The sequence below is a fragment of the Triticum dicoccoides genome, chromosome 1A (genome assembly GCF_002162155.2).
Source record: "Triticum dicoccoides isolate Atlit2015 ecotype Zavitan chromosome 1A, WEW_v2.0, whole genome shotgun sequence".
Classification (NCBI taxonomy): domain Eukaryota; kingdom Viridiplantae; phylum Streptophyta; class Magnoliopsida; order Poales; family Poaceae; genus Triticum; species Triticum dicoccoides.
Window position 1 is genome coordinate 228,693,557 of NC_041380.1, and position 11,645 is coordinate 228,705,201.

Here is an 11,645-nt window from a genome sequence, read left to right on the forward strand (position 1 = left end):
GATGAATGTGCGGTTGCCCAAGACCGTGGAGGAGATTTACATGTTGGTGGACAAGTGTTCTCGGATGGAGGAGGGAAGGAAACTCCCCGGAGAAGAGGATTGCATCAACGTCGACTAAGAAGATGACGACGAATCCACCAGTCAGAAGAAGAGCAAGAAGCGCAGCAATAGGCGCAAGGATAAGGTGGTGCTGACTGTCGAAGGATCGGGCATGCTCAGTACCGGCAAGAAGACCAGAGCTGAAGCCCCCGGCAAGGAAGCTACCGTGTGCGCTGACTGCCGGGAGGCTGTGGCTACCAAGAAGGCAAGGAAAGGTGATGTGTCATACTATAAGATTCATCGGACCAAGGGACATGATCTTCAAGAGTGCCATAAGGTTGAGCAGCTTGTTAAGAGGCAGAGAGCAGAGTATGAGAAGCATGATAAGGAAAAAGGTCAGAATGCCATTGGCGGGAAGGGCCGAGGCGGTGAAGCAAATTGCCCCGAAAACCCTTCTGGAACCAAGGAAAACCTGCCAGGGGTCGAGACAAGGAAACTTGAAACCATGAGAGTGATGGAGGGGATGAAGAGGAAACCAGTGAGAAGGAGTTCCAGAAGGCCACTGACGCCCTATGCATTGACGGGGGTGCATCCCTGCACTCCTCTCACCGATAACTCAAATGATGGACACATAAGGTCAATGTCGTGGAGCCGGCGGCAGAGGCTTGGAAGCCACTCAAGTGGTTGCTACATCTTGAGCACTACGTTGGTTTTCCCTTGAAGAGGAAAGGGTGATGCAACAAAGTAGCGTAAGTATTTACCTTAGTTTTTGAGAACCAAGGTATCAATCCAGTAGGAGGCCACACGCAAGTCCCTCGTACCTACATAAACAAACAAGAACATCGCAACCAACGCAATAAAGGGGTTGTCAATCCCTTCAGGTCACTTACGAGAGTGAGATCTGATAGAGATAATAATGATAAGATAAATATTTTTGGTATTTTTATGATATAGATTGAAAGTAAAGATTGCAAAGTAAAAATAGATTGGAAACTTATATGATGGAAGATAGACCCGGGGGCCATAGGTTTCACTAGTGGCTTCTCTCAAGATAGCATAAGTATTACGGTGGGTGAACGAATTACTGTCGGGCAATTGATAGAAAGCGAATAATTATGAGAATATCTAGGCATGATCATGTATATAGGCATCACGTCCGTGACAAGTAGACCGACTCCTGCCTGCATCTACTACTATTACTCCACACATCGACCGCTATCCAGCATGCATCTAGAGTATTAAGTTCATAAGAACAGAGTAACACATTAGGTAAGATGACATGATGTAGAGGGATAAAGTCAAGCAATATGATATAAATGCCATCTTTTGATCCTCGATGGCAACAATATAATATGTGTCGTTTCCCTTTCTATCATTGGGATCGAGCACCACAAGATTGAACCCAAAGCTAAGCACCTCTCCCATTGCAAGAAAGATCAATCTAGTAGGCCAAACCAAACTGATAATTCGAAGAGACTTGCAAAGATAACCAATCATGCATAAAATATTTTAGAGAAGAATCAAATATTGTTCATAGATAGACTTGATCATAAACCCACAATTCATCGGATCTCGACAAACACACCGCAAAAAGAGTTACATCGAATAGATCTCCAAGAAGATCGAGGAGACTTTGTATTGAGATCCAAAGAGAGAGAAGAAGCCATCTAGCTAATAACTATGGACCCGAAGGTCTGAAGTAAACTACTCACACATCATCGGAGGGGCCATGGAGTTGATGTAGAGGCCCTCCGTGATCGATGCCCCCTCCGGCGGAGCTCCGGAACAGGCCCCAAGATGGGATCTCTTGTGTACAGAAGGTTGCGGCGGTGGAAATAGGGTTTCGTGGTGCTCTTGGATGTTTGCGTGGTGTGTGAACATATATAGGAGGAAGAAGTAGGTCGGTTGACCCATGAGGGGCCCACGAGGGGGAGGGCGTGCCTAGGGGGTAGGCGCGCCCCCTGCCTGGACACCTCGTATGTTTCTTGACGTCCACTCCAAGTCCTCTAGATCACGTTTGTTCCAAAAATCACGCTCCTGAAGATTTCATTCCGTTTGGACTCCGTTTGACATTCCTTTTCCATGAAACACTGAAATAGGCAAAAAAACAGTAATTTGCACTGGGCCTTGGGTTAATAGGTTAGTCCCAAAAATAATATAAAAGTGTAAAATAAAGCCCATTAACATCCAAAACATATAATATAATAGCATGGAACAATAAAAAATTATAGATACGTTGGAGACGTATCAAGCATCCCCAAGCTTAATTCCTGCTCGTCCTCGAGTAGGTAAATGATAAAAACAGAATTTTTGAGGTGGAATGCTTTCTAGCATGTTCTTCAATGTATTTTTCTCTATTGTGGCATGAATGTTCAGATCCGAATGATTCAAGATAAAAGTTTATTGTTGCATTAAAATAGTAATACTCCAAGTATGCTAATCAAGCAATTATGTCTTATCAAAATACCATAGCCAAAGAAAACTTATCCCTACAAAATCATGTAGTTTGGCCATGCTTCATTTTCGTCACACAAAATGCTCCCATCATGCACAACCCCGATGACAAGCCAAGCAATTGTTTCATACTTAGCCTTTGCAAACTCTTTCAACTTTTACGCAATATATGAGTGCGAGCCATGGACATAGCACTATGGGTGGAATAGAATATGATGATTGAGGTTGTGTGAGAAGACAAAAAGGGAGAAAGTCTGACATTGACGCGGCTAATCAATGGGCTATGGAGATGCCCACCGATTGATGTCAATGCAAGGTGTAGGGATTGCCATGCAACGGATGCACCGGAGCTATAAATATATGAAAGCTCATCAAAGAAACTAAGTGGGTATGCATCCAACTTGCTTGCTCACGAAGACCTAGGGCATTTGAGGAAGCCCATCATTGGAATATACAAGCCAAGTTCTATAATGAAAAATTCCCACTAGTATATGAAAGTGACAAAATAAGAGACTCTCTATCATGAAGATCATGGTGCTACTTTGAAGCACAAGTGTGTAAAAAGGATAGTAACATTGTCCCTTCTCTCTTTTTCTCTCATTTTTTTGTTTGAGCCTTCTTGTCTTTTTTATGGCCTCTTTATTTATTTATTTATTTTTCGTCCGGAGTCTCATCCCGACTTGTGGGGGAATCATAGTCTCCATCATCCTTTCCTCACATGGGACAATGCTCTAATGATGATCATCACACTTTTATTTACTTACAACTCAAGAATTACAACTCGATACTTAGAACAAAATATGACTCGATGTGAATGCCTCCAGCGGTGTACCGGGATTGCGATGAATCAAGAGTGACATGTATGTGCGTATCATATCACGGGGTTTGGATGCACCGGCGAAGTTTGCACCAACTCTCAGGTGAGAAAGGGCAATGCACGGTACCGAAGAGGGTAGAAATGATGGAAGGGTGAGAGTGCGTATAATCCATGGACTCAACATTAGTCATAAAGAACTCACATACTTATTGCAAAAATCTACAAGTCATCAAAACCAAGCACTACGCGCATGCTCCTAGGGGGATAGATTGGTAGAAAAAGACCATCGCTCATCCCTGACCGCCACTCATAAGGAAAGCAATCAAAGAACACCCCATGCTTCAAATTTGTCACACAACGTTTACCATACGTGCATGCTACGGGACTTGCCAACTTCAACACAAGTATTCATCAATTTCACAATTACTCAACTAGCACACCTCTAATATTACCACCTTTATATCTCAAAACAACTATCAAGCATCCAACTTCTCTTAGCATTTAAAATTTATAATCAAAGTGAATTAACATGTTGTTCTAAAGGACTCTCAAAATGATATAAGTGAAGCATGAGAGATCAATTATTTCTATAAAATAGAAGCACCGTCGTGCTCTAAAAGATATAAGCGAGGCACTAGAGCAAAAATTATCCAACTCAAAAGATATAAGTGAAGCACATAGAGTATTCTAATAAATTCCAATTCATGTGTGTCTCCCCCAAAAGGTGTGTACAACAAGGATGATTGTGGTAAACTAAAAAGCAAAGACTCAAATCATACAAGACACTCCAAGCAAAACACATATCATGTGGCGAATAAAAATATAGCTCCAAGTAAAGTTACCGATGGACGAAGACGAAAGAGGGGATGCCTTCCGGGGCATCCCCAAGCTTGGGATTTTGGTTGTCCTTGGACTTTACCTTGGGGTGACTTGGGCATCCCCAAGCTTAGGCTCTTGCCACTCCTTGTTCCATAATCCATCAAATCTTTACCCAAAACTTGAAAACTTCACAACACAAAATTTAAAAGAAAATCTCGTGAGCTCTGTTAGTAAAAGAGAACAAACCACCACTTCAAGGTACTATAGTGAACTCATTCTTTATTTATATTGGTGTTAAACCTACTGTATTCCAACTTTTCTATGGTTCATAAACTCTATTACTAGCCATAGATTCATCAAAATAAGCAAACAACACACGAAAAACAGAATCTGTCACAAACAGAACAGTCTATAGTAATCTATAAGTTTCAGATACTTCTGGAACCCCATAAATTCTAAAATAAATTGCTGGACGTGAGGAATTTATATAGTAGTCATCTGCAAAAAGAATTAACTAAATAGAACTCTGCAGTAAAAAAATGGCAGCAAATCTCGTGAGCGCTAAAGTTTCTATATTTTACAGCAAGATCGCAAAAACTTTCCCCAAGTCTTCCCAAAGGTTCTACTTGGCACAAACACAAATTAAAAGCATAAAAATACATATAAACAGAGGCTAGATGAATTATTTATTACTAAACAGAATCAAAAAGCAAGAAACAAAAATAAAATTGGGTTTCCTCTCAACAAGCGCTATCGTTTAACGCCCCTAGCTAGGCATACAAGCAAGGATAGATCTAGGTATTATCATCTTTGGTATCCAATCCATAAGTGGCTCTAATAATAGATTCATAAGGCAATTTAATTTTATTTCTAGGAAAGTGTTCCATTCCCTTCCTTAATGGAAATTGGAATCTAATATTCCCTTCCTTCATATCAATAATTGCACCAATTGTTCTAAGGAAAGGTCTACCAAGAATAATAGGGCATGTAGGATTGCAATCTATATCAAGGACAATGAAATCTACGGGAACATAATTCCTATTTGCAACAATAAGAACATCATTAATTCTTCCCATAGGTTTCTTAATGGTGGAATCAGCAAGATGCAAGTTTACAGAACAATCATCAAATTCACGGAAACCTAGCAAATCACACAAAGTTTTAGGAATCGTGGAAACACTAGCACCCAAATCACATAAAGCGAAGCATTCATGATCTTTAATCTTAATTTTAATAGTAGGTTCCCACTCATCATGAAGTTTTCTAGGGATAGAAACTTCCAATTCAAGCTTTTCTTCATAAGATTGCATTAAAGTATCAATGATATGTTTAGTAAAAGCTTTATTTTGACTATAATTAAGCACGTGGAGAATTTAGCACGGATTGCAACGAGGAAATACAATCTATTAAAGAACAATTATCATAATTAAATTCCTTGAAATCCAAGATAGTGGGTTCATTGCTATTTAAAGTTTTGACCTCTCTAATCCCACTTTTATCAATTTTTGCATCAAGATCTAAAAACTCCGAATCATTGGGACGTCTTCTAACTAAAGTTGACTCATCTCCAGTCCCATCATTATCAAGATTCATATTGCAAAACAAAGATTTAATAGGGGACACATCAATAACTTTTAGATCTTCATCTTTATTATCATGGAAACTAGAAGAACACACTTTCACAAATCAATCTTTTTTAGCACGCATCCTAGCGGTTCTTTATTTGCACTCATCAATGTAAATTCTCATGGCTTTGAGAGACGCATTGATATCATGCTTAGGCGGAATAGATCTAAGTTTCAAAGAATCAGCATCAAGAGAAATTCTACCCACGTTCCTAGCCAACTCATCAACCTTAGACAATTTTTCTTCAATCAAAGCATTGAAATTCTTTTGCGAACTAATAAATTCTTTAATATTAGATTCAAAGTCAGAGGGCATCTTATTATAATTTCCATAAGAATTTGTTGTAGGAATTACCATAATTATTAGAGGAGTTACTAGGAAACGGCCTAGGATTACCTCTATAAGCGTTATTACCAAAATTGTTCCTACCAACAAAATTCACATCCATAGATTCATTATTATTCTCAATCAAAGTAGACAAAGGCATATCATTAGGATCATAAGAAACACTTTCACTAGCAAACAATTTCATAAGTTCATCCATCTTTCCACTCAAAACATTGATTTCTTCTACATCATGCACCTTTTTATTAGTAGATCTTTCAGTATGCCATTGAGAATAATTAACCATAATATTATCTAGGAGTTTAGTAGCTTCTCCTAAAGTGATTTCCATAAAAGTGCCTCCTGCGGCCGAATCTAAAAGATTTCAAGAAGCAAAGTTCAATCCGGCATAATTTTTTTGTATAATCATCCAAAGATTCAAACCATGTGTAGGGCAATTACGTATCATTAATTTCATCCTCTCCCAAGCTTGTGCAACATGTTCATGATGAAGTTGCTTAAAATTCATAATATCGTTTCTAAGAGTGATGATCTTAGCAGGAGGAAAATACTTAGAGATAAAAGCATCTTTCCACTTATTCCATGAATCGTTACTATTTTTAGGCAAAGACGAAAACCAAGTTTTAGCACGATCTTTAAGAGAAAACGGGAATAGCTTCAGTTTAACAATATCATTATCCACATCTTTCTTCTTTTGCATATCACACAAATCAACAAAGTTGTTTAGATGGGTAGCGGCATCTTCACTAGGAAGACCGGAAAACGGATCTTTCATGAAAAGATTCAGCAAGGCAACATTAATTTCACAAGATTCAGCATCGGTAAGAGGAGCAATCGGAGTGCTAATAAAATCATTATTGTTGGTATGGGAAAAGTCACACAATTTAGTATTAACTTGAGCCATCGTGACGAGCAAGCAATCCAACACACAAGCAAACAAGAAACATGCAAAAAGAGGCAGACTGGAAAAGAGAAGGGGAACGGAAAAAGAGGGCGAATAAAATGGCAAGGGTGAAGTGGGGGAGAGGAAAACGAGAGGCAAATGGCAAATAATGTAATGCGAGGGATAAGAGTTTGCGATGGGTACTTGGTATGTCTTGACTTGTGCGTAGACTCCCCGACAATGGCGCCAAAAATCCTTCTTGCTACCTCTTGAGCACTGCGTTGGTTTTCCATTGAAGAGGAAAGGGTGATGCATCAAAGTAGCGTAAGTATTTCCCTCAATTTTTGAGAACCAAGGTATCAATCCAGTAGGAGGCCACACGCGAGTCCCTCGTACCTACACAAACAAATAAGAACCTCGCAACAAATGCGATAAAGGGGTTGTCAATCCCTTCATGGTCACTTACGAGAGTGAGATCTGATAGATATAATAATGATAAGATAAATATTTTTGGTATTTTTATGATATAGATTGAAAGTAATATTGCAAAGTAAAAATAGATTGGAAACTTATATGATGGAAGATAGACCCGGGGGCCATAGGTTTCACTAGTGGCTTCTCTCAAGATAGCATAAGTATTACGGTGGGTGAACAACTTACTGTCGAGCAATTGATAGAAAAGCGAATAATTATGAGAATATCTAGGCATGATCATGTATATAAGCATCAATCCAGTAGGAGGCCACACGCAAGTCCCTCGTACCTACACAAACAAATAAGAACCTCGCAACAAATGCGATAAAGGGGTTGTCAATCCCTTCATGGTCACTTACGAGAGTGAGATCTGATAGATATAATAATGATAAGATAAATATTTTTGGTATTTTTATGATATAGATTGAAAGTAATATTGCAAAGTAAAAATAGATTGGAAACTTATATGATGGAAGATAGACCCGGGGGCCATAGGTTTCACTAGTGGCTTCTCTCAAGATAGCATAAGTATTACGGTGGGTGAACAACTTACTGTCGAGCAATTGATAGAAAAGCGAATAATTATGATAATATCTAGGCATGATCATGTATATAAGCATCACGTCCGTGATAAGTAGACCGACTCATGCCTGCATCTACTACTATTACTCCACACATCGACCGCTATCTAGCATGCATCTAGAGTATTAAGTTCATAAGAACATAGTAACGTATTAGGTAAGATGACATGATGTAGAGGGATAAACTCAAGCAATATGATATAAACCCCATCTTTTTATCCTCGATGGAAACAATACAATACATGTCGTTTCCCTTTCTATCTGTAACGCCCTCGATGCGGCTATATCTCCTACGTGTCGAAGCACGACTTAGAGGCATAACCGCATTGAAAGCAATGTCGCAAGTAAGGTAATGTTCACAACAACCCATGTAAATAGATAATGAGGGGAAAGGTACATAGTTGGCTTACACTCGCCACGTCACACAAAGTACATAAATAGCATTACATCAACCAATACAATCATGGTCCGACTATGGTACCAAAATAAAAGATCAACCCCAACATGCGACACGGTCCCGATGGCCCCAACTGGGCACCACTACTGATCATCAGGGAAAGACACATAGTAACGGCGTGAGTCTTCGTCGAACTCCCACTTGAGCTCAAGCGCATCATCGGGAACAGAGTCATCGGTCGCTGCATCTGGTTTGAAAGTAATCTGTGAGCCACGAGGACTCAGCAGTCTCGCACCCTCGCGATCAAGACTATTTAAGCTTATAGGTAAGGCAAGGTAATATGTGGAGCTGCAGCAAGCGACTAGCATATATGGTGGCTAACCTGTTCGCAAATGAGAGCGAGAAGAGAAGGCAAAGCACGAACGAAGAACTATAGAACATCCTGCGGCAAACATTACTCCAACACCGTGTTCACTTCCCAGACTCCGCCGAGAAGAGACCATCACGGTTACACACACAGTTGATTCATTTTAATTAGGTTAAGGTTCAAGTTATCTACAACCGGACATTAACAAATTCCCATCTGCCCATAACCGTGGGCACGGCTTTCGAAAGTTCAAATCCCTACAGGGGAGTCCCAACTTAACCCATCACAAGCTCTCATGGTCAATGAAGGATAAACGTTCTCCCGAGACATTCCGATCAGACTCGGCATCCCGGTTCTACAAGACAACTTCGATAAAGAAAAAACAAGTCCAACAACACCGCCCGAACGTGCCGACAAATCCCGATAGGAGCTGCACATATCTCGTTCTCAGGGCACACTCAGATTGTCCAAACTTCCGGTAGGCCAGCCCAGAGTTGCCCCTGGTGGCCACCGGGGGCTGACGAGGTGGACCAACACTCAAAGGAGCACTGGCCCGGGGGGGTTTAAAATAAGATGACCCTCGGGCTCCGGAAACCCAAGGGAAAAAGAGGCTAGGTGGCAAATGGTAAAACCAAGGTTGGGCATTGCTGGAAGAGTTTTATTCAAGGCGAACTGTCAAGGTGTTCCCATGATCACCCAACCGCGTAAGGAACGCAAAATCCGGGAACATAACACCGATATGACGGAAACTAGGGCGGCAAGAGTGGAACAAAACACTAGGCAAGAGGCTGAGCCTTCCACCCTTTACCAAGTATATAGATGCATTAAGATAACAAGATAATATAATGATATCCCAACAAATAAACAATGTTCCAACAAGGAACGATCTCCAATCTTTACCTGCAACCAGCAACACTATAAGAGGGGCTGAGCAAAGCGGTAACATAGCCAATCAACGGTTTGCTAGGACATGGTGGGTTAGAGGTTTGACATGGCAATTTGGGAGGCATGATAAGCAAGTGGTAGGCATCATAGCATAGGCATAGCAAAAGAGCGAGCATCTAACAAAGCAAAGATAGAGGTGATTTCGAGGGTATGATCATCTTGCCCGCAAAGTTGTCAGAGTTGACTGGATCCTCGAAAGCAAACTCAGCGGGCTCCTCGTTAGCGAACTCGTCTCCCGGCTCTAGCCAAACAAGACAAACAAGCAAAAGGAACACAATCAACCACGTGCAAAGCTCAAACAAATATGATGCAAACATGATATGCCATGCGGGATGCGATATGTGATGCATATGCAAGATTTGACAAGGAATGAATGAACCTGGCCTCAACTTGGAAATCCAAGAGTTCCACTGGAAAGGTGGGGTGATTTCGGTTGAAATCGATATAAAGAACACCGGAATCGGATGCACGGTTTGGAAATGGCAAGCAAAACAAATATGGCACCGGTCTGCGATAAACAGCAAGTAGCCATCTAAATGCATCAAGATAATTATGCTACAACACTCAAACATGGCAAGAAAATACATGGCAGGGATCCAATCATAATGCTTGGCAAAAGATGAACACTGAGCTACGGCCAATTCATCCACTAACAGGTTCAAACAAGCATGTCAAAAATGCAAACGATAAACAGATTTCAGACTTGGTGAAATTGACACAAGTCTGGAATTTCAGATCAGGTAGCTCACTTTGGAGCACGAAAACTATATGCTACAGGAACTTAACATGAAAAGGCAAGGCGTGGCATGGAGCTACTCAAAGAGCTTAACAAAAGTCCCTTAGTGGTCTTGAGCCAAAAGGGATCATAAAATACAATTGCAAGCATGTGAACATGGCAAAAACATAATCAGATTACAGACTTAGAGAAAGACTGGAGCATGCAAATATGTTAACGAGTAGGCATGTTTACGAGCTCGATGCACTCACTACAGAGCATGGCATGACAAACTAAGCATACTCCCTTCCAGAATGCATATCGTATAAGCTAGACATGGCAAGAACAACAACATAGCATGCACGGATCAACAACAACATCCTCGACAAAATCGCTAACAAGTAGACAATCTGCCAGGATTCATGAAATAGCAAAAGTAGAGCTCGATTGACTCAAGATAGGGTGCTCCATAATTGCAAAAAAAGACATGGATGGATAGACCACCACAAGGTTAACAAATCATCCTTACTGATCATCCTCAAAAGAGGCACAGATCACTAGGAAACAACATGAACATATGGCATTTTGATAAAAACAGATCAAGGACTGTGAAATTCTAAGTCCCTGAAATCAGCATTAACGAATGCACCACTTTGCAAGCTTGTGCTAGTCACCACACATATCACAAAAATACATGGTAAGCACCTATGCAAAGATGGCAAAGCATATAACAAAACTCATGTAGAGCTCAGGAGCATATCATGCACAGAATAATCATGGCCAAAATGACTAATAGTTATTTGGTGCAGCAGATCTGACAATTAACTCAAATAGCTCTCTTCCAACAGCATTTCGGGCATCAAGATGAGCTCAAATGAAAATGATGCAATGAGATGAAATGATGTACTCTCTGAGTCGAACATTTTGATATGCTACACGCCCAAAATGGAGCTACGAATGCGGAGTTATAGCATGATAAAAAATGCAAAATATCTAGGGTTTCGGGAGGAAAGTCAACCGAATCAGATCTCAGATCTGAGATCACTGTAGCATCACACGAACAGAGGATCGCCGGAAATGTCGATGGGGCCGCCGAAGTCGAGGGAGGTGGCCGGAGAGGGGTCGGTTCGCCGGATCCGGCCGGCTCCTGCCCGGATCTGGCCGGAGGAGTCGCCGGCGACGG